This window comes from Lissotriton helveticus, chromosome 9 (assembly GCF_964261635.1).
Source record: "Lissotriton helveticus chromosome 9, aLisHel1.1, whole genome shotgun sequence".
NCBI classification, from domain to species: domain Eukaryota; kingdom Metazoa; phylum Chordata; class Amphibia; order Caudata; family Salamandridae; genus Lissotriton; species Lissotriton helveticus.
In genome coordinates, this window is record NC_136070.1 from 819,230,714 (window position 1) to 819,255,693 (window position 24,980).

The 24,980-nt window shown below is 45.3% G+C and overlaps 1 protein-coding gene across 4 annotated transcripts in view; it reads left to right on the forward strand.

Annotated features, from left to right (window-relative positions):
• HIF3A (hypoxia inducible factor 3 subunit alpha) overlaps positions 1–24,980 on the forward strand; it is a 297,956-nt gene that overhangs the window by 193,946 nt on the left and 79,030 nt on the right. For 2 of the 4 annotated variants that reach the window (XM_078660978.1, XM_078660985.1), the window contains exon 3: positions 9,940–10,052. The exons of the other annotated variants lie outside the window; for them this stretch is intronic. The gene's annotated coding sequence lies outside the window, so the exon portion shown is untranslated. The remainder of the gene's footprint in view (positions 1–9,939; positions 10,053–24,980) is intronic. 4 annotated transcript variants of the gene reach the window in all.

Genomic DNA, 24,980 nt, shown 5'->3' on the forward strand with positions numbered 1-24,980 from the left:
GATCCTAGCGCTTTCCCCTGTCATCCTGCTCTTTATCCTGTCTTTCCACCCAGCGATTGGAATGGGGACACGATCCTGAACGTGACGGTGTGTCTCCCTGCACATTCCGTGCAGTATCGGTGGTAAACCGTCCCCGCTCCATTCCCGGCCCTGCGCGGCAGTGAGACCGGGTCTTTGTCTGTGGAGTCGGCCGGACGCGGCCACGGCGGCAGCGGCCATCGCAGGGGAGGAGGAGTTGCTCGGCGGGTGAGAGGCTGCCGCGCTGTGCTCGTCGCCGCGGCGCCTCGTTCCGCCCTGTGATTCTGCATGCCTGGATACTTTGTGCCTGTTGGAAACACTTTGTATCTTTGTCCGGCTTGGAAGTGGACGGAACAGTTTCTTTGTTACACCGGCCCGTACCGGACGCCATTTTATGCATCGCACTTCAGCGCCCGGCAGTGGGATCCTCGGAGCTCAATTGGGGGTCCGGATGCTGGTCGACAGCGAATGAGCCTATATTGCGATGTCAACGGTCGCCCCCATGTCTCTGGCCCAGTGGTCATTGGCGGAAGGTCTGCGGAGTGATCTGTGGATGGCGAGTGACAATGGCGACCGGCTCCCTGAGCTGCCACACGTCCGTGAGCCTGGGATAGAGGACACTGCTGTACTCTTTCTTCCTGGAACACCGCTGGGGACCGGTGCTGTTCTGTGTGCTCTGGAGGCAGTTAGAATTGCTTTTCTTGTCACCGCCCGAGATTTGGAGTGCCGGCTTGATGCTATTTCTCCTGTGGGCCGTGGCTGCCCCCAAGTGCTGCACACTGCGCCACACTCTGCACCGGTCCACCTTGATCTCCTTGCCGAGGTGCCTACTGAGATGTTGGCGGTTCACGGTTCTGATTCTGCTGAGGTGCTGCCCTCGATGGTTCGGAAGAGGACTGGAGTTCGTGGTTCCTTGCACTGGCTGGTATATCGTCCACGGGCGCCATGTTTGCCATCTCCTTTGTGTACTGGTGGCGTGAGTTTTCGATCCTCCCTGGGACTGTTGTTGTCGCTCTGGCCGGCTATTTCCGACGGACTGATGCGCTGCCTTGCTCATGTATGTATCACTTTCGGACATGCAATGGTGACTTGCGAGGACTTTTGTGGGCGACCCCCCATTCTGTGTTGGCCATCCCGGGGGCCTCTCTCATCCACGGCGCAGGCCGTATTGTTGGACTCCATCGACCAACTTGATCGCAGGGGGCAAGGTTAAAGCAGTTTATTTGGGTCGCTATTCCTTATATTGCTGGGACTGTGTTGGGTGAGCGGGACATTGATTACATCGACCGTTGGTCACATATCGGATGCAGAGACCGGGAGCGGGCGGCCGGGAATATATCTGTGGATTGTTTTCCTCCTTCGCTGATCCTTACCACCTTCGTTGTTTCTTTCTCTCCTCCTCCACTCTAGTACTTGTTGTACTTTTTCCCTTCTTTGGGGCAGTGTCGGGGCGACAGGCACGCTGTTTATGGGCTAGGCCGTAGCCATTACAGGGGTGCAGGGTGGTGGGTGTGGGGGGGGTTTGTTATTTTAGTTTATTTTGTTCTATGGTCCCTTCTGCTCTTTTCTAGCTTTGGGAGGGTTCTTTCCTCTTTCGTAGGGTTGGCTGTCCCTTGGTTTTGCACCTTATTTCCTTTTCGGGCGTCTTCTTTGGCCCCTGTCTTTCCCTCTTTTGGGGTGGGATTCCTGGGGTGATTTTTGGGAATGTTGTTTATTGTATTATGGCCTGTTGTTCGGTATTACCGTCTCGGTTGCCTTGATTACTTAGTCGCTACAGACATTGACCGCCTCAGTTTGCCACTGGGGTATGTTCCCCTTGTCTCTTGTGATTTTACGTGCGGTGCTATATTCCTGTGGTGGCAGCCCCTACTTCTCTTCATTTTAAAATGAAAACCTCATATCCTTTGTTACAGTCCCCACAACCGTGTCTGGTGTGTCTTAACGTATCCTGTTGCCGATTGGTACGCATTTCTCCTGTTTTTAATTAAATGTTTTGCGGCCGGCCATGATGGTTGTGGGCCTGCGCTTGTATCTCTTTGTTTCTCCGAATAAAGGTTTTAAAAAAAAAAAAAAAGAAAGACATAATTTCTGAATTTAAACCTGTAGTTAGCGAACGGGTTGGTCTGGTTAAAGAAGTGGAGCACCATATTAGATTAGTACCTGATGCTCATCCAGTGGCACATAAAGTATGTTCCGTCCCCTTGAGTGTCAGGAAGGAACTGAAACATACATTACAAAGTTTATGTAATCAGGGCATCATCAAAGCTACGAATACATCTCAGTGGGTGGCTCCCATTGTTGTCAAGCGCAAGAACTCAGGTGAGATCAGACTTTGTGCGAACTTGCACGCCCTTAATAAAAACAAAATCGTGGATTGTCACCCACTGCCTCGAATACATGAGTTATTGGCGAATCTAGGTGGTGCAATGTGCTTCTCTTTAATAGATTTAAGATCAGCCTACCACCAGGTGGCTTTGTCCGTCGAATCACAGGATTTGACTACATTTGTGACTCCTTTCGGGGCGTATACGTTTTTGCGCCTACCTTTTGGCCTTGCATCGGCCGGTAGTGTGTTTCAGAAATTTATGGACAAGCTATTTCATGATATTAAGGGAGTTCAAGCGTACTTGAATGACATACTATGCTAAGTCTTTCGAGGAACACAACGCCATTTTAAAATGTGTACTATCTATTCTAAAGTCCAAAGAAATGACAGGTGAAAGCCCCCACAGACAAAGATGCATTACGTTCATTCTTCAGTTTAGCCGAATATTATGCAATATTTGTACCTTGTTACGCTCAAGCGGTAGAACCATTACGAGTTTTACTTAGAAAGGGTCAGAGTTTTAAATGGACAAAATAATTGGATGTAGTTTTTGGTAATGTGAAAAAATTGATTGTTTCTGTTCAAGCATTACATGCTTTTAGGGATGACTGTGTTTCCCTTATAACCGTGAATGCCAGTGTTTATGGACTTGGACCAGTACTGAGTCAAAGAGTGGATGGCCGTGAACACATTGTAGCGTTCGCATCTAGATCTCTTAAACAATTCGAACAGCAATACAGCACGATAGAGCGAGAAGCTATGGCGTGTGTGTGGGCTGTTCATAAGTTTAGAATGTATATTTGGGGACATAAGTTTGAATTAGTGAAAGATCATAAACCTTTGGTTTATATTTTCAATTAAGTGAACAACAACAGCATATCTGCCAGGCTCATGAGACTAGTGTTGAAACTTCAATAATATCATTTTATTGTTAATCATATTCAGGGCGGGAAACATTTCCGTGCTGACTGTTTGTCCAGGTTGCTTATGCACAATGATGATGAGGAAGGTTCTTTGGTGGAAAACATCAAATGCATTGCCGTGGTGGACGCTGTGAAGGAGTATGATTCTGTGTTGTCTGAGGCTGGTTGGAAGACAGCCTGTGAGAGTGATTTGGTTTTACAGAAGGTAATTGAGTATATGACACACATCTGGCCTGACCCTAGACGTTTGAATGGTGATTTGAGAATTTTTGCTCCGGTGTCTGACAAATTATCTGTTGAAAACAGTATTGTACAACGGGGGGACAGATTTGTGCCTCCCGCTGGGTTACGCAGTTCGATCATTAGCAAGGCACATCTTGGGCATCTTGGATCTACCAAGACCGGGATGAAGATTAAGCAACATTACCGGTGGCCCTCCCTGGATAGCCAATTTAAAAACGTAATCGACAATTGTCCTGAGTGTCTTCTTTCCAATAAACATTGGCGAACATTGAAGACCCCTTTACACCCAACAGAGTTTCCTAATGCTCCATGGGGAAAAAGTAGGCCTAGATTTTTCAGGACCATATTCTGTACTCAATCATGATATGAAATATGTAATTCTAGCCGTCGATTACTTTTCAATATGGATGTATTACAGTTTTGTAGAATCACCTGATACCGAGTCTACCATCACGTTTTTTAATAAGATATTTTTATTGGAAGGGGCCCCAAAAGTTATTGTTACAGATAACAGTACACACTTTGTTTCAGAGAGGATTCGTAAGTTTATGAGCAATTTAGATATAAAACATTTAAAAGTGGCATGGTACTCTCCCACATCAAATGGTCTAGTGGAGAGAGGAAATAAGGTTGTGAAAGAGGGGATTCAGACAGCATTAGCATCTGGGTTGGATGTGAGTGAGTTTATCAAGCAATAAATGTTGAATTACAATACGTCTCCCCACTGTACTACCGGAATATCTCCTTTTACTTTATTGAGGGGCAGGGAAGCATATACTCTTCTTTTCCCAATGTGGTTGAGAGAGATGTCTGGTGATGACAAAATTAACTTGAAGGAAGTGTCGGACAGGGTGGTCTCTAAACAGACCCCTATGAAGGAGAATTTTGACAAGAACTGTTGCTTGAATGGTGAGGATGTGTTGGTTGGGGACTGGCTTCTTATTAAGAAACCAGTAAAAGTAAAGAAAGGAGAGTCAAAACTTTTGATGCCTGAACAGGTGTACAAGGTCAGTAAAGGAGCTGCTTTTGTGGGAAATAAGGGGTGGTGGAACAAAAGACAACTTGTTACATTATCTCAGCCTGTTCAGGTGATACTTTATCATAGAAGAAAAAGGATTGAAGACGATCTTGATTTGGGGCATTGGTTGAATTCGGAGAGATTCTCGGTTCGTTCGGCCCCACCTCAAGAAACTTCTCCATCTCGGGTTGACACTAACACCCCACCCCAGGTTGACACTATCACGTGCATTATTAGCTCAACCAAGAGACGTGTCATCAAGACACCAAAAAGGTTTGCAGATTTCATTAGATATTAAGACACCTATGTCCAGGGTTTATTCCGATCGTTTTGTTTGTTTAGTAAATGTTTGATTTAGTTAAAACTTTGCTTTTGTAACATAACTTTTTCTTGTTTCATTTCTGTAGGGGGGAAGGTGTTGTAATGTTGGTAATAATGTTTTAATGCATCTCGCGAACAACGCGAGATGCATTGGAACCACATTGTTGTAATTCTTTGAATGTGGATCACGCGTGGACTGGTCGCTGGTCGGGGTTCGAACGGCATCTGCCAGTTGCCGTTCAATCACCGGACTAAGACGGGATAGGAAAAGCCTTCCTGCTCTTTATTTCACCTTGCACGTTACTTTTGACCTGTCCTATTTTCCCTCCAGTGAACTCGATGATATTCCAGTACACTGTATCTTACTTTTGCTGAGAGAGTTTCACCCAAAATGAACATACTCTAAGCGAGGGTGCCCATTTGCTACCTCGGCCCAGTCTATGAAGAGACTGACCGTGGGGGGCTCTCATTGCAGGCCAGGTGCTTGGATACTTGTTATCTCTGCTCCTGTGGCAGGGTGCATAGTCTATAAAGGTCCATCTGGTTCCCATATAATTGTATTGAGGTCCTTTACTAATCCTCATGTGAGGCATGTGCATAGGGACGTGGTCACAAGGCAAGGGTAAATTGTGTTTTTAATTTTTGAGATGTGTTCCTGCTGCACAAGATGTTTGGTTATCTTTCAGGTGTGTTCTTCTCCATATCTGCAAGTGATCAACTACATGTTCTTCCGGGGAGAGGGGGCTACTCCCTGAAAACCGTCACACCTCCTTGTTGGAGGAGGCATGATGCTGGACTCTGTCTGAGGGAAATCCACAAAAAGAGCTTGACTAGTTTAAAGTGGTTTGACCTTGACGAGGCACTTTGGGCTGTGACTTTTGAGAAAGGAGGAATTTTGGTTGGCTCGGCCATGATTTATTGCTCACCAAAGCTGGATAATTACGAGCGTCCTTGAGTCAGGATTATTTCCATTGTTTATGCAAACATGGGAGCCTGCATCAGTCCAGCACAAATACATGATCAGTTACCAACTGGGTTGCAGTTATGTGGCTCAGCCTAGACTGATGGAAGATGGAATAGGCCTTGCTGCAGTTGGATGTGGAGATAAGAGGAGCAGGCCTGCCCTGAAAATAAGATACTGCTGAGGAGCTGCCTAGATTCTGGAAAGACCTATGCAAGGCCCAGCTGACCGGATGCCTCTGTGAACCAATACTTTTTACGAGTAACAAGATCTCTGCAACCTTGCTGGCCTAGAGGAGCAAAGGAAAAGCCTCGTCCAGTCATGGAGCTATACATTTTTTTGTATAAATATATCTTGATCCTTCACCATCCCTAGCCATTCCTGTACCTTTAGGGTGCCCCTTATCACCCTCTCCCCATGTTCCAGATGGAACAGGACATCTTTCATTCACATCCCAGTACAAGGTCCAATTCTGTTTATTAGAAAAATATTTGAACGTCTTTAAAGCGTATACTTTTTCGTAGGTGTTGTTTGAGGTAATGGGTTGATGCCACCCCACCCCACCCCATCCCACCACTCCCCTTCCCAATCCCAGAGCGTACTTCCCAAAGGGAATTGGTGAATGCTTGGGGTTAGTGGGTGCTCTGGAATTCTGGGTGCCCCAACCCCCTGCATTTCTAGAAATATGGCCCACCCAAAGATTGGTGTGCCCAGGGAGGTTCATGGAGAGTTCTGATTGACTGTTATCTCTGCCCATTATTTAAAAACACTGAATTGTCTTGAACTGATTCGCTGACCATACTGAAGTTCCCTGTTGACTTGTACTCTAAGACTCTTAAAGGACCTTGCCTACACCATTAGGCTCGTTGGGTGGGGCACTTGTAGTTTGGGTGGTGTTTTTTTGGATTCAGGGACATTTTACTACTACCTTTTGACTGTTGGGCTGGAAAGTTAGCTGCTGAGGCTTCAACCCACCAATATTTTGCCTAACGCCCAAAGCTAGAGCCATTGAAACGGAGAGCCGAATGTATTGTCGCACGTTTGCTACATTGTTTTGTTTCCGCCTGGAACTTTTGTCTTATTGACTGCGCAACATGAAAGAAATATGTCATAAATTTACAGTAAAAGATCTGACGAGTCCCGAAGTTCCTCAAGCTGACCAGAGTGCAGAACCTGTAGAATAAAATTGCCAGTTGGTCATGTGGTGTGCAGGACACTTGACATGCAACTGTCTGCCTCAGCCCTACATGCGTCTGGCATATGACTGCCTCCCCATGTACCTGCCTGTGGTGTGCCTGACTTGTTAATGGTGTTGCCTGAGCTCTGTTCAGTTGTCAGATGTCCACCTGACATGTGACTGGCCTTTCCAGAGATACAACTGACGTGCGACAAACTCTTTCTCAGCCCTGTCTGCCTGTTGGATGCGCACCATGCAGGTGTCGGACATGTCTCTTGTTATGAGGGGTGTCTATGTCATGTGACTGACAGTTCTAGACCAATTGACCTTTCAGAGGTGTAGCTGGCATTACATCAGCTCTACTGACTTGTCATTAGTAGATGTGGGTATGATTAACTCCACTCCAGCCACACCAGCCTTGTATAGGTCTGTCAGGAATTTGACTGTTTCTGTCCAGGTCCTACTCGTCCGTCAGAAATGTGAGTGACCTTGCCCCAGCCCTACTGGAGGCTAGTCTTCCATTCTTCAATATTTGCCTTATGGGCTCTTTTATGAACTTTGAGTATAAGGGGATAAAGGCTCACATTGTTAAAAGCAAGTTACACATTCTTCACATTTTAAATGGGCTACGAGTCCTTTGTTTTTCTTTAATTGGAAGAAAACATCAGATTTTAATACTCCATTTTGAGGTATGTGGTCACAGAAAAACCTAATTCATGCTCAAAAAGGTGTTCCCTCAACTCACAAAGAAAATAAACGTGGGTCCAGGCAATCTATTTGACTCTCATATCTTAAAAAAGATGTTACCATGCATTGCCGCACAGGACAGGCAGGCACGGCAGGGCAGCAGCCGCAGTGCAAGCGTCTCTAACATAAGCAACATGTACAAGGCAGCCAGGGATGAGAGTGCTTCCTAATGAGCAGCTGGGGAAACTGGTGACCCTGTGTGTACTATCCGGCTGGGTATCCAGGGAAATGCCTGGCCCAGCTAAAGCCTGAAGCAGGAGTACAGCAACTGTTGTCTTGTAATCACGACCCCCTGATATACCGCCGTAAAAAACAAAATTGGTGTCAAGAGATTTTCATTTTTGATGTGTGTTTTTGGATCAGTAGAGAAGTAATGTAGCTTGGGTAGAAATTGCTGATATATTAAAAAAATGGCAGATGTGTTGTAGTGATGATGCAATATTTCAGGAACCATGAGACCTATATACATTATTTTGGTGTCAAAACATAGGTTTTGTGGGTCAAGTAGTCTTATAGTGAGCGAACATAACTCCTCAGAGCAACCCTTCTGCCATTTTCCAAAAAGGCGGCTATAATAGAAGAAGAGACATTTATAGAAATGAAACAAATGATAATGGTTTTTAATCCTTTTATGTACACCACATATTATTACGGGTGATGAAAGTATGAGCAAAATTGGAGCACACATGCACAAGGTATTTTGCTACATCTTTAAAGTCAGATTCTTCTTCTGTCTCAGAAAATCCTTATATTACCTTCACAGGTTCAGCAATTAAAGCTTCAAGCTGTGTTCCAATTTTGCTCATACTGTCATCACCCGTAATAATATGTGCCTTGAACACTGGGAAGTTCTGGGTCATGCAGATTAAGTGTCTTTTCTTGTCTGTTCCATAACATATCCATAACTCTGACAATTCTTGACTTATGAACATTGTAACAAATCGAAGTAGCACAATAATATCTGTGTAATTTGACAGTACAATGACTCGATTGGAACCATTTTGAACAGCCCACTCAACATGTGGCACAACACGAAGGTCAGCTTCCTCCAATTTGCTGTTAAGTTCTTTAACAATATGGCCTGTACGTTTTGAATATACCTCTGCAGGCACCTCATTGACAATCATTCCGCTTGAAATAATTGGAAGTCTAGTATTTACTGAAGCATTAGCAATGTTTTGGCGCATTAATTTCTCCAAGTTCATCTTGTTAGATGTTGATGCCAGAATCTATCAAGTTGCAGAAGTATAGGTGTCTAATTTTGATGCAGGCAAGGTCAATTGTTACACTTGTAGACATTCGTCTGATTCTCTCACATTCTTGAACACATTCTTTGACAGATAATTGAAGGAAGTGGCCCAATCTTTGGTCACCCTGGTCACTCACAACATAGTTCAAGATAACTGTCAAAGACAATGTGCAGTTCTTGTAAGGTGCACACTCACTTTGATATTTGTAGAACAGTCTGAACGATGTCTCCAAAGTTTTGCATGGATGAAATCTTGGTCATTCGCAATTGTGAATTATAGTGCACAATAGCAGCAGTTTTCAATGATGACACCTTTTTTAATTGAAATTCTTCAGATGAAAGTTTCTTTTCAAACTCTTGTACGAGTTTGTGCTTTACTGGTTTGGTTGCAGCATCTTCATCAAATAATGTGTTTGTTAGAAGATCATGTGACACCCCTTTCTTTTGCATCATCCATCTCTCTATGTGCTTGTGAAAGTTGTTTTTTTTGTAACCTGTTGTGTAGTGGCTTGTTGGACGAAACTCTTACTATGGCAATTAAAGCATGGAAGTTTAGCTTTAGTGATTAAGACAACCCGCTTTTTCTCTTTCAATACAAATCTCTCCTGCTATAGTTCTGCGTATACTTTCAATCCATGTTACAGGACATCTAGTAGACGTGTCTCTATCGTTATCCACAAATTGTTTGGTCAAGAAGTTGTGTAGTTGCACAGGCTCAGTCATTTCAAAGGGGTTTCCTTGCTTCTGCATGAAATTAGGAATGCTGTCAATATGTTTAATAAAACGTTCCCCTCTCTTTGCTACAAGTTTGCAGTGAGGAACAGTTTCATGATGGTCCATTAATTTTGAATGTCATCTCTCTGAAAACATTGCAAATAGAAAGGACTTTGTGGTAAGCTAGCTGCCATTTAGCAACCTATTCACTTTTATGTGTCTGACCAACAATTCCCTTTCAGCTTTTCTGTGATCTCTGGATCGTCTGTTCCAGTTTCGTATCTGGAGCCACAGCATTGAACCTGCCCCGTCATTCTTTCACCACAAAATGTCTTTGGATGAATTTTCCATAGAGGTATGGTTTTTCCACCTCTAGCTTCTTCACTCTTTCCAAACAACAGGACCCATATCTCAGGTAGTATATGCAATCAGATTCGCGAAACACAGTAATTAGTGACTCCACAGTCTTTATGTGCAGCTCCCAATCACCTTCCCGATCAGCATGTAGCAAGTTTTTCACGAGAGCAGTCATGTGTAAAAACATTTCCCCAGTAATTTCAAAGTTCTGTTTTTTCTTCACATTCTTTGACAAACTCTACAAACTTCGTTTTCTGATTTTGAACTGAGTATATTGAACATTGCCTGGCTTTGCATTATGTCTTTTGAATGAAGCACACCTGGTGCCCTGTTCACTTCTGAGAGAAGATATGCAAAACCTAATTTGTCATTCTTGTTCCAGAACGCATTTCAACACAATGCTTCTCTAGCCTCAAATATAATGAGAATACCTTGTAATGACAGTTTTGGTCCCAATGATTTCATCCTCATTAAGTGCATCGTCTATGCCACATCCACCAAGGTTAATACCTGCACTACGCAACGCACCTTTTGTCATGTGGGAAACACCCATAATTTGATAAAGATCCTCAAATTCTACTGGATTGCTCATTAATGTCAACTACAATATGGAAAAAACCTTAATCGCTGAAAATTGGAAGGATAGGCTGGTCTTCAAGCTGTGCACGCACATTTTGGAAATTATTTAGAGCTGTGTATATTGTTGCGTAGTTTGTGACTGGAGATGGTATTACTGGAAAAACCCAACCTTTTTTAGTGGGACGGTATTCAGGGAGATCAGAGCATGAATTCCAGCTCACAGAGGAACTGGCTTTTCTTCATCCTTCAGTCTGCACCGAATAAGCAATATAATGAATTCAGTTAAATCCTCTTTGTGGAATGCAGCATCTGGTAGAAAAAGATCCATGTCCTCATCCACTTTGAAACTTTCTGTAAGACTGGGAGGTGTTGATGGCTTGTAGTAATTTTGCACATGTTGGCAAGGCAGTTGGGTTCAAATTTTGCAGCTGTGTTTATACCTACAGCTGACACCGCTTGTTTTCCAGCAGCTACTTCATGGGTACAGTTTTGAAAAGCACCATGATACTATCGTATGTGCTGGATGTTCCAGACAAAGAAGAGCTGTCTGCAAAATCAAAATTATCAAGAGTACATCCTTTCCTGGTAATTTGTCTTGGAAGTGGTGTGCTGTCGGATTCACAAGATTTTACAGCATGAGCTGCAAACAAGTTCCTGCTCTGTACTATGTTATTATAACTTGTTGGTACACCAATCCTTTCATTAAAGTGATTAGTGCTCTACTTTTGCACTTGTCATAGATTGAGTGGGCAGCCATCATGTGTAGCAGAGTTTTATTTTTGCTATGATGTAATTCTTAAAACATGATTTGGAAAAGACAGTACATTTGCACAGCATAAGCCTGTCGGCTCATGGGATTGTCTTCCACTTCTTCACTTATATCTTCAAAGCCATCATCAATGTTGTCTGCTTATGTTCCAAATTCAAGAACTTCAGTTTGCAACAGTTTTACTTTGCTGATATTAAACAGCGGCATCCTTTTTGACTCCCATGATTTGCGGAGCATCACAAAATTTGTCATTAAGTCCAACATTTAAATCTTTCATGACTTTTCTTAAAAGGGTTCTTGTTGATTTTACTGCATCCTGTGATCTTACTTTGGCAGCAAGAACTTCAGGAGACTAGTCAGCTGAGAACACCATTCTTTTTGTTGGATTGTCAAAATCAAATTCTGTAATTGTACATGGTCACCAGTAAAATCTTAATTTCATTATTATGGATTGTAGGAAGGTAGGATCGTTCTGCATGGTTACCCCCACTTTTTGCTTGGTGCAATGATGGTTTTTGACTAGTCTATCTGCTTTCTCCATTCAATTGGTATGTTCAGTACTTGGGTACATTCAAGATTGGATACCGGGGTACCCTTATCAGTCTCTAGTATATGGTACTAAGGTACCCAGTGCATAGGTACCCCAGAGGTGCCCCATGGCCTGAAGCATGCATTATGCCACCCATGGGAGACCATTCAAAATGGAACTACAGGCCTGCCATTGCAGCCAATGAAGGCTGGTGCTAGCTCCACTTACTACAGATATAGGTTTCCTATATGTGGGGTCACTGCACTTAAAACGTATGTCACCCCTATAGCAGGCCTTATAAATCCTGAAGGCAGGGTGCTTGGTTCTAAGTGTGAGGGTGCCCCTGCATGAGCAGGACACCACTACAGCCTACGGAGTCCATTCTCCCGGGTTGTAAGTGAAGCAGCCATATACTATATAATGCTGCATTGAAACTCGCTGCAATGAATCCTATCATATTTGGTATCAAACATGCTGGAATCTTACCCCCACACCGTAAACGGTGTGGGAGGTTGATTCCAAGCACTGGAAGAGCCCTCCTTTAGGCTCTCAGTGCTCCAGGTACCAGCCTTCTTGACCCAGACAGCACAAAATGGTTGCTCCCACCCAGAGACATGATTCTGTCCTCCTGCTGCTGATCCAAGCTTGAGCAGGGGAAGGCAGAACAATAGACATCCTGTCACAGGGAGGTGTGACCATCTCCCAGACAGGATTTCGTGTATTTGGGCAGGGTGGATGCGCTTGCCAGCACCACTCAGTCTGCATGTGGGGCATATTTGGTGTCCCCATGCATAGACCAGTTCAAACCAGCTCTGGGAGCCGTTGGCTCCTGCTCTGGCGCAAAACTGGACAAAGGACATGGGAGTAACATCCCCCCTGTCCAGACGATCCCCTGAGATTGTCCCCAGAAATGTCTCAACCCTTTCCTGAGGGTACTTAAGGGCTTACCTGTGGGTGGGTCCCTAGATTCGTTGTGGGACAAGATTCAGATCAGATACCACTTCTTCTTCTACCATCTGGGCACTCTGGGCTTCACTGGCCTTCGTTTGGGCTCGACTTCGTCTCCCTCCCTGTCTGCTGCATCGTCTGTGCCTGCAATCGCAAGCCCCGCAACTAAGTCGACCGTTCTGCTGATCCCGAGCTCCTCCGGGCTCTGTAAGGTTCTGCAACACAGGTGGTGGTTTTCCACAGCTCCCTAGGCCTGCCCTGCCCTCTCGCCAAGTTTGAGGCCAGTATCCTTGTGGGTTCTTATGAGGGTCACCGTTGTTTCTTTTGGGCTCTCCTGATTGCTCATGCCTGCCCAGACTCCCTTGCTTTTGGTGAGTCCCCTGGATCTTGCTGGTCCCGACATTGCACCTTCTTTGACTTTTTTTTTGTTTGTTTTATATAGCGCGATCTAGACCTGAGACATTGGGTATCAGAGCACTTTACATAAGCACCAGTTTTGTTACAGAAGGACACATTCATTTTTGTTAGGCACGGGGAAATTACGTGATTTGCCCAGAATCACAGGATGTTGAGCTTCTTTGCCGAGACTCGAAACCGGTACCCCAGCTTCGAGGTCAACTGCTCTAGCCGTAAGGCTACATCCTTGCCTACATCCTTCTGCGTGTGTTGCATTTGCCAAGGATTGTTGGTGCTTCCGCCGTACACCGACCCGTCCGCAATCGACATCCAACGTGGGACAGCTTGTGCATGGCTCCTGGTCTTCCTCAGCATCGCCTGGTCCTCACAGTTGCAGAGTCAAGGTCATCCTCATCCATCCCGCAACACCCGACATCTGAGGGCATTTGTCTTCAAAGTCTTCTGGTCACTCCTGAGTGACATAGACTCTGTTCCCTCTGCTTACAGGTACCTCTGATCTAGAATCCACCTTTGGATTCCACCGGACACTTTCTTCTTCTTCTGTAGCTGCATTTTCCTGAAGTCCTCCATTGGGTTCGATGGCGGTTTCCGACACCACGTCATACCTATGCATCCGATTTCCATGGTGTAGGTAAAGTGGGTATTAAGGTATCCATAGGGGGGATGGCTCCCCAACCTTCTGTCTGCCACTGGGTTTCTTCATCGTCCACTGGGAAAGGTCCTTAATCTTTAAAAATCGTAATGCAACTTACCCATAGAGTTGTACGGAGCACACAGTTGTGTTCCCACACTGCACACGTTCTCCGTGGAGTCCCTATCTACTCACCTTGTGTGGTTCCTTGGTTCCCCAGCACTTCTACATCCTCTCGACACTATCTCGACCGCGTCGTGGTTCTTCCAGCCTTCTGTCTTCCACGGGGTTCCTTCAGGGTCCACTGCAAAGGGTCTTTAATCTTTAAAAATCCAACCGCAACTTACCCGTAGAGTTGTACAGAACACGCAGTCGTGTTCCTACACTGCACACGCTCTCGGGAGTCCCTATCTACTCACCTTGATGGTTCCTTGGGTCCCCAACACTTCTACGTCCTCTCGACCCTGTCTTGACCCAAGTGGTGGTTCTTATACCACTTTCTTAATATATGGTTTGGTCCCCTCCCTGGGGCTCACTGTGTATTCTGTGCTATTTACTGTGTTTCTTTGTAAAGTATTATGTGCATTGTGATTATCTCCAGGTAGGAGATATCTAAACCTGTTAGAGAGTAATATATAAAAATTAAATATTTTTGTAAATACCTTGTGTGGTTCTTTTTCACTTAATCTATACTATAAGATTGCATTTTGGTACAACAAGCTGCTTTACACTCCTGGACTAAGCCTGAAGGCTGCTCTCCACAGCTACCACTAACAGAGATTCTAAGGTTGTCTAAGACCTCTTAAATCACTATAAGGGTTGTCTGGACTGGTGCAAGATGCCCTCTTACATTAGTGGACATCATATACCAGGCCAGCTTCTCACATGGATCAGTACAGTTTCATCACTGTTGACCATTATTTCTCTGATCTCACGGAGTGTGAACCGGTAGCCAGCACTCAAGAGTGGCTTTAAAACATCATTTGCATTTTCAAATAGTGTAAACTTAACTGAAGACTGGCGGTTACGTTGCTACTGGGAACTCCTTGTACAAACATTTTTGAATGTATGCACACATGCAGTTCAGGTGGCATACAAATCCGCTGCAAATATATTCACCTTGCTGTTTAGATCAGCTACTCAGCTGGAATCTTCATCCTGGTAGAAACTAGCTGCAAATAAAAACATGTTCGCCCTTTGAGACTAACATACTGTGTACTTTGTTCTTTCGTCAATTCCTTTTGCCCTTGTTCTGGCTAAACCACAGATAACACAGTGAAGATCCTCTGCTTTCTGATCAGTTGTTGGAGGTAGATGAGGGGTAGCCATTTAACTTCTAACTGGATGGGCATTAAGTTTGGTGGTTGTCGGTTTCTTGTGAGTCACTGGTTTCTGCTATTTTTGTACTAATTGTTTCCAGGTTTTTTCATCATTATAGAGCCACCATTTTGAAAAATGGCGGAATGGTTGCTCTGAGGAGTTATTTTCTGTCTCTGTATAAGACTTCTTGACCCCCAAAACCTATATTTTGACACCAAAATGAAGTATATAGGTCTCATGGTTCCTTAAATATTACATCATCACTGCAACACATCCACCATTTTAAAAAATGCCCAGAAAAATTAGGCAGGGAATAGCAATTTCTACCCAAGCTGAATTACTTCTCTAATTATACAAAAACATAAATCAAAAATTAAAATCTCTGGACAACAATTTTTTTTACGGAAGTATATCAAGGAGACAGGACTATTGACTGCGAATCATAGAGGATGAACCAAGCTCATGGCACATGCCTTCCCGGGACAAACGACTGATTGGCTATTGGTCCAATAGCTCCCGGGCAGAGTAGACATGGACACCATTTTTAGATCGAATCATCGCCCTTCCTTAGTTCTTCTGCTCAAAGCCTCTTCTTAGCAGTGCCGTATCAAGGGTCCCTCGGCCCCCAGTGCATGCAATGACAACCTTCACCCAACTGCTGATTAGGTAATACAGCTTTAACCAGGGGTTTACTGGTCCCTCTAGGCCCCTACCCCACTGCAGCACCACTGGAAGCAGTGCCCCTCTTAGTCGTTTTAGAAAATGGCTTTTAATCAGCAGCTTTTTCTACATAAGGGCGGAGGAGCGTCGCACCCCTCTCCCACCCACCCAATCAGAAATTTTGAAAAATAAAATGGCAGTGAAATTATTTCAATGCTAATTTTATTTGTGCACTGCAGCCTGCCCTTGAGCCGAGAGAAATGTGGGGCGTTTTCTCTGCTGCCGGTTGGCAGCATGGAGGACTGCAGCAGTGGCTGGCCAGACACTCCAAAGTGTGCATGTCAGTTTGGCCAGCTGTCTTGTGACAACCATTTCCAAGCCGAGCTGTCTTACCAGCGGAGTAGAGAGCAAGTACAGGCCTCTAAGACCTAAAGAAGTGTCCAGCCAACCATCGGGCCAACTAGCAAGCATCTTAAGGTAGCAAATGCAAAGCTCAGTTAATTTTTTTCCCCATGTTTTTTTGAAATCAAAGCTTTAGTCAAAAATTACATTTCCAAAGTTTTATGTAGGAGCAGTTGTAGACTCACCTGTGCCACGAAAACAGTGCTGCCCCAGTGACTGCCATTCTGAACCAAGGTGTCTTCAGGGTGTGAGGAGGGGACAAGAGAAGGTATTGATAATTGCAGCCTGAAGTGGATACCTAACCTGCCATGAATGGCACCTGATAAGCACTGCAACAGTTCTCTGTCCTGCAAATATGCTCAGAGCCTTTCTCTGAGTCATCAGGCTGCTACTGGCACTTTTAAATTGTGCTTCAGATCGGAGATCAAACAAAATGTGTGCTGTGAACAGACACCATAGGGCAGAGGAATTAATAACAAGAAGTTGTCAATTAAAATCAAACTGAAATCAATGCATATGGGGCTGGGTGCTCCAGAAAGAGTAACATTTGATTCAAAGTAATAACTTAGCCGGGTTCAGGCAGGCCATCACCATAGCAACCAGTCACCAAAGCTTCCGGTAGAGCCTCATTTTGCATTAGGGGCTAGACTATGGGTGATATTAGCATTTCAGTGTGGTAATCGGAACACCTGCACTGCAATGTGTTCGTTCTGATCCCTGGTGTGTTGTACTTGCCTGGGCTGAGATGGGGCAGGCAGACAACACAGTCCAGTGGATGCTAGACATGCCATTGGGCAATGGGGAGGAGAAGCTGAGACTGCCGCCTCATGCCCCGGCACATTGAAGAGCTGCTATGCTGTCTCCCATTTCTAACCAATGCTCTGTGAGCTGGCAACTGGCCGATATAGCATCGATCCGTGATATGGACTGCACCCAACGGCCCCAGCTTCAGTGACTAGGCCACAATTCATGCAGGTATTTGCGCTTGTCAGTTCTGTAGCTCGGTCTGCTCATGCCCCCCATGGTTTGAGTGGCAGAGGTGAGAAGGGACCGAGTGCAGGGGGACATAGGACGTGGACCACGTGCCCGTGGGGCCTGGTCTTTTTGATCACCCCAAAGTTGGGAGAACTATGCAAAACAGTGGGTGTAAAGGCAGTGGTGCAGTCACTATGGGTAAGGCTTATGGCAAGCAGTCAGAGCTGCATTTTGAATAACGCAGTGGGTCTAGGTCATCTGTGACTGATGGAGACACTAGGAGCACCCCAGACCTTTTGCAAAACACTGCAGCCAAGGACGATGACATGAAGACGCTCCTTCAGTCAGTGCATAAATGCTTGGTCTCCATTGATGGAAAAATGGACACTATGAATGCTCATGTGCATACTATGACAACTAAACTTGAGCATCATAATCACAGGCTGGTTGAAGGTGAACAGAATATTTCTGCTGCTTAAGATTGACTAGCCACCAAAGGAGAGACTGTAAAAAATATGGAAAAAGTCATTATCATAGCGGCCAAAAATGAAGATCTAGAAGCCTGCTCCAGACATCATAATATCAGAATACTAGGGGTCCCTGAGTCTACCAACACCAGAAAGATGGAAGAATATGTTAAATATATGCTACAAGCGCTCTTTGGGGAAGAATCATTCTCTAGAATGCTGATAGTCAAAAGAGCACATAGATCACTGATGACCAGGCCCCTACCTGGGACTTCGGCCCGATCTATCATAGTGCATTTTCTCCACTATAGAGACCGGTACACAGCACTCCGATTAGCCCAAGATAAACACGACCTGTAATATGACGGCAAACACATCTCTCTCTTCCCAGATATCACGTTGGCTGTGCAGGAAGCCAGGCAGAAATGTTGTCAGGCAAAACAAAACCTCCTGAAAACTAACCTATATTATGCCATGTTATATCCAGCACATCTACAAATCACATATTGGGTTACTCAGCTGGTCTTCCAGACGCCAGGGCAAGCAGAGGATTTTCTGAAAAATCTTCCTTAGAGAGATGGATGCCGTTGGGATTCCTGGACATCTAACTGCTCTCTCTTACACCGTGGTGATTCTCAGTAGCTGGTCTATGTGGCAAGGGGCTCTCCCTCACTGTTGAAGCCCTATCATGGATCTCTCCCTTCTCGCCTTCACATGAGAGGTCACTGTATAATGCTCTATGATCCATGCACGCTAAAGTTTGTGGCGGACCCACTCCATTTAAACATAAGTCAATCAGTCCTGTATGCAGACTTACCTTAACCTCCTACGCCATTCCAGAGAAGGTTAAGTCGATGGCTGTCTGTATGTAACCCAGGGGTTACTCCCACTACTTTGTTCCTTATGTATTTTACAGATTACTTACTATGTGCCATTCAGAATTTAATATTGCACGGAGGGTTATTATACCTAATGGGTTTGGCCCATCATATTAAACCTGTCTGTATCTGGGACATCCCAAATACTTTGAATGTCTGGCTACATTACAGGATATTAGTTGGAAGGAACTAAAACAAGGATTGTTTTCTTTAAGGATCATAGACTCTCTACAGAACTTAACAAAACCCAGCATTTTCAGGAATCAAATGATTTTGGTTACCTACAATATAGACCCTTTCTCAAATTTGTACATAACTGTCATCATAGGTTTATTATATTTGTTTATAATCACAACGTTCCATATTATATTATTTTGTCTGCTTTTATGATTTTTAATGCGGAAATTGGAAAAAGCTGATCATGATTCTGATTGGATCATCAGAGTGGGAGGAGGGATTTCTTAGGATACAGTTTATTTTCTTCGCAGCTTTTTATTGTGCATGTTTTCGATGGCAGACATGCACAAATTATGGCTTTGGACAACAACGCAACAGTATGAACTACTCCCCAGACATGAAATGACACACAAAGATAGGGACTCGTGATCACCTTCTGCACTGTATCACTTGTAATGTGCGGGGCTTAACAATCCACGCAAAAAGAGAGAAGTTCTTGCCTGTTTGCACAGACATAAGGTCAATGTAGCTCTGCTGCAGGAGACTCTTCTCACACCGCACATTGACAGACCACTGGCAAGGAGGTTGGCCTCATATTGTATCAACTCCTGCTACTCCTCGTATACATGTGGAGCAGTCATTATCATCAAACAAGGCATACAATTGACTCAACCAGGCATTGTTGGTGACCAACTGGAACGTTATATTATCCTGGGTGGGTCTGTTTCCTCCTAATAGACTTGCCATAATCAATTGTTATGGGCCTAACATGGATGATCTAGAGTTCTTTGACCACCAGATGCTTTCCTTCGACCCACAGTCACTTAAATGGGGAGTGACTTTAATTGCACACTACAAGATGGCATGGACTGATTCCACACGTCCCCCCACCTTCCCGGCAGGTCAGTGTCAGCCACTCATATCAAGGAGATAATGACTGTTCATGATATAGTGAATATTTAAAGGGATAAGACACCCAGCCACTTCAGAGGGAACACACTATTCCTCTGTACATAGTAGTTGGTCCCACCTCAACTATTAGCTGTTGGCTGATATCTAAAGACACTAGTGCCTGGGTGAAGAAGGTCATGCTCCTCACCCATACACTTTCAGACCACACACCGGTGCTGTTGTCCCTGACCCTGCCTGGACGGCTCTGGTCGGGCTTTGCCTAGATTAATGTAAAAAGGAAGCCCCCTCTGAAAAAAGCATGAGGTCAGGGAGAAGAGGTGAAATAACAATAAATATGGATGTACGTTGTTACAACGCATGCTTTTACTACGCATGCCTGTACAACGCAGGATTTACAACGCAAGTCGTTACAACGACTTGCGTGGGGGGTGCTGGATAGTGAATAGTTTAATTTACTATTCCAACTCCAGTCCCCGTGGATAGTAGGGAAGGTGTTGGATAGTAAATTAAACTATTACCTATCCTAGAGCACCCCCCAGCGCAATTCGTTGTAATGACTTGCGTTGAAAAATCTGCGTTGTAAAGGCACTGCGTGGTAAAAGTTGCATCGTAAAGGATGTTTTCCATAAATATGATAAACAAATAAGCTCCATCACAACCTATATTTCTTTCATGTAAAAGACTGAATTTAGTATGGGCAGAACATGTGTATAGACAAAGACTTTATCAATACCAGTTAATAGTTAATTTTAAACGTTATAATTTTTCTTAAATATTCATCACAATTTTTAAATATTCTCTTTTTTTATGAAACAAGATACGATGGGGTTGCGTAAGTAGTTAGCCTAGAGACACTACACCCAAAAACCCTGCTAGATTCTACCTTCATAGCAGAAATGCGGGCAGACATTGACTATTATTTTGAACTAAATATAGGGAACATAGATTGCACGTTCTTTATATGGGAGGATTTCAAGGTCACTATACGGGCAAATGCATGGCTAAATTCAGTTGGGTCCTGTAGGCTGTTCGTTCCCATCTCTCCAGACTAGAGTCAGACCTTGGAGCACTGGAGCAGGCCCTAGCACAAACTAAAGTACAGATGCACAACTACTCAAGCAAATCCAGGCCAAATTTGAAGAATATAATCAAATAGCAGCCAGGGAGTGCAGCTATTTAGGAAAGTATGTAGTGGCAAGGCGCTATGGGGAGGCAGAGTCCTGGTAGGTTGCTTGCTGCCGTGTTAAAACTACAACGGGCATCCAACTCAGTGGGGGAAATTGAAGAATCACTAGGCTGGACATGCCGGTACACCAACCAACTCTGTCGGTCTACTCCACCTTCTTTAGGCTGTGACATTACTGCCTCTATGACATGTTGGATTCATCCGTTTGAACGATGAACTCCTTGGAGAAGTAATGGGCCTTGAGCACAGGAACTGTGAACATGGTGTGCTTAAAAGAGTACAATGCAGTAGTTTGGCATGCCTCTGTCCAAATCACATTTCTGGGCTGCTTTTTAGAAGTTACCTCTGTCAAGGGGGCAACAATGGTGCCATAACCCTTGAGAAACCTCCTGCTTGTATCTAGTGAGTCCCAAGAATGCTCTGACCTCAGTCTGGGTTTTGGAGGTTCCTAGGCCACGATCGTCTCTATCTTGACCTGAAGAGGCTGCGCCTTACCCCTGTCCACCAGGAGTCCCAAGTATACCACAGACTCCTGGCCATTCAGGCACTTACTGGCCCTGATAGGCCTGCCTGTAGCACTTCCTGGAGGTGAAGAAGGTGGTCCTTCCAGTGGCTACTGAAGGCAGCTATGTCATCTAGATAGACAGAACTGAAGGCCTCCATACCTGGTTCACCAACTTTGGAAGGTGGCAGGGTCATTCTTGATAGTGGCCCTCTAGAGTGGAGAAGTCTGATCTCTCCTTTGCTCCTTCATTTAGGGTGTTTATGTAAGATCAATGGTACTTAAATATTGGACAGATCCTAATCTGTCATTAAGCTCATCGGTTCAAGGGATGGTATGAGTATCTGTCTTTGTGACTGAATTTAGCCCTCTATAATCCACACAGAACCTAAGTTCAGGTGGATTATAGAGGCCTGGTGGGCAGCTTTTGGTTCCAGAACCACAGGACTGGACCAAGGGTCACTGGAGAGTTCTGTCACCCCAATCTCCAGTATTTTGAAAACCTCTTCCATAATGCTGGGTCTCATCTTATCAGACAACCTGTAAGATTTGTTCTTTACAGGAAGGTTGTCTCTTGTGTCCACATCATTGGTACATAGGTGGGTAGTCCTAGGGATGAAGGAAAACAGAGGCATACTACTGAACACACAATGGCAGTCCCTCTGCTGGTCAGGAGTGAGACCGGGGGACAGGATTACTTTCTTCACAGACCCATCTTTCTCCTTGGAGTCTAAGAGGTCAGGGAGAGGTTCACTCTCCTCTTTCTCTTCTCCATCTGTCACCAACATCTTGTCGACCTCTGGCCTCTCATAGTGGAGTTTGAGGCGATTGACAAGGAGGACTCTGTGGGGGTGCCTAGGTGGTCTTATGCTCTATCAGGTAGGTGGCCTCACCCTTCCTCTCAACCTCACCAAAGGTCCTAGTCTAACAGTCCTGGAGGGCCCTGGGCTACACAGGTTCCATAACCCAATCTCTCTGCCCAGGTTGAAAGTCCACTGTGGTCATACAATTGTTTCATTACATCCTGACTGACTTCTAAGTTGTCTGAAGATCAACATGTAGCTCTCTACGTCCTGGGGAATCTTCATGGGAGCTTGCTCCCATCCCTCTTTCACCAAACTCAGCAGTCCTCTGACAGGATGCCCATACAAAAGCTCAAAAGGTCTGAAGTCCACACCCTTCTGTGGTAGGCAAACACCAGGCATGGCAAGAGGATGTCCCACTTACTCCTCAGGTCCTCAGGCAGGCATTTAATCATGCCCTTCAGGGTCTTTTTGAATCTGTCAACAAGCCAATCTGTGGATGGTAACGGGGTGGAGAACTTGTAGGTTACCCCACACTCCTTCCACATTGACTGCATATGAGCAGACATGAAGTTGGTGCCCCTGGCACACACAACTTCCTTGGGGAAACCCACTCAGGTAAAAATCCCCATCTGGGACTTTGCCACGGCAGTTGAAGCTGTGGTCCTCAGAGGAATTGTCTCTGGATACCTTGGCATGATCCACCAGAACCAGGATAAACCTGTTGTCTGAAACAGTCTGGGGATCCATAGGCCCAACAATGTCGATGCTCACTCTCTCCAATGGTGTTCCAACTGCAGGCAAGGGATTAAGGGGGGCTTTGAGCCTCTGCCCTATCTTTCCACTGGCCTGGCAGGTTACACAAGTCCTACAGAAAGCATCTGAGGTAGATTTGATCCTCGGCCAATAAAAGTGGGGGAGAAGCCTTGCAAATGTCTAGGCCCAGATGACCTGCCAGGCGACTTTCGTGAGCCAGCTCTAGTAGGAAGACCATGTAGCATTAGGAGAACCACCAGGGATGCTGTTGTCCCATGCTCAGGAGCCTTAGGTTCACTGTAAATGAGGTTGTCCTAGTAAATGTGATGACTCCCAGAGGCATCACCTGCTGCTTGACCTTTAGTCTGATGCCTCATGCTCTTTAGGGTTGGGCACTCCCTCTGTGCCCTATAGAACTCCTCCTTGGTGGGTCATCCTTCCACATGCCATCCAGCAAGCTCTGGTACGTCACCAAGGGGCGGAATACCCTCCTCAGTGGGCTCCGGGAAGCCATTGCAGTTGCCCTATGCACCTCACTGGATAGACGCTCCGGGGCTGGTTTCTTATGCCCTCTGCCTTTCCCCTTCTTAGCAGCTGGCTGGGCCATTATTCCAGGCTCCAGTCCTTTTTGAATCCCATACTGGCCAGCCTGGGGCTTTGTCATAGCACATATCCAGTCAGGTAACCTCGAAATCTCCACATGAACCCTGAGATCCAGTTTCTTCCAGGTAGTTTGCTCAAGGTTATTACCAAGCTAACAGTTCACAGGCATGTCATGGCTCACAGCAACCTTCAGAAGACCTGAACACCCTCCCAAATGGAACAAGGACCACAGGGTAGTGTCTGTTTGTCAGCCACCAAAACCTGGTGGAATGAATTGGGAATTCCCTGCTGTGGCGACAAAAGCTGACTCCTTGCCATAGTCAGGCAGGCACATGTATCGCTCAGAGCCTCAACACCTTGCTCATTGATGGTGTCCCATTGACTATATGTTGTAGTATTAGAGGGCACATAAATCTTGGGAACCATCTCACTGTCTCCCTGGGACACTAGGGTAACCTGACTAAGATCCTCTCATCCCCCATTAACTGGGACAAACTCCTACCCCAGCACTAAATTGGCCACCCCAGCAACTTTTTAGCCAGTGCTCTTTTGGGGCACTTAGGAACCCCCTTGTGTCCATACTCAAAGCATTCATATCACTTGTTGGACTTGGGCTGCTGACTCTTGTCAGGGTAGTTTTTCTTCCGGTGGTCCAATTGGGAATGAGAACCAGAGCCATTCCCCTGTGAGTTGTTTTGGAGGCCTTTAGAGAACTCTGTCTTTTTATCCCCCCCCCTCTTTCTTTTGATGGGAACCCTGACCACCCTTTTGGGAGCCCCCCAGGCATTTTCTTGGACACTCTGGTGCTGACACAGATGTCCGCCTCCTCAGCAAGCTTCCTGGGGTCAGAAAGCTTACTATCAACCAGGTGTTGGTACAGCTCTGTAAAATAAAGATCAAGCATGTACTCCTTCAGAATCAAGTTGTACAACCCTTAATAATCATCTTCTTGGCTGTCCCTTCCTTACCCAGCCCTTCAGTGACTTACTAGCATAGTCTAAGAAATCCACCCAGCTCTGTGATGTAATCTTGTGCCTGGCCCTGAACCTCTGTCGGCATTTCTTAGGTGTCAGCCCAAACTTGTTGACTATTGTTGTCTTCATTGCAGTGTTTAATGTCTGGTGCCCCACCTCTAGTGTGAGAAGTGTATCCCTCCCCACTGTATGCATGCACCTTCACAAACTACCACCCCAGGACTCCTCTGGGACCTTTTGCATTCTTAGAGCCTCCTCATAGGCGGCAAACCATTTGTCTAGGTCATCCCCCACCACATAACTGGGCACACATCCTTGGATATCCAGACTCTTACTTCTGTAGTAGAGACTGCAGGTATGCCACCACCATTGCTGTTGCTGGGCCCCACTTGTAGGGCTGTTATGTCCACCTCTGTGAGTTTGAGCTCAAGGGTTAGA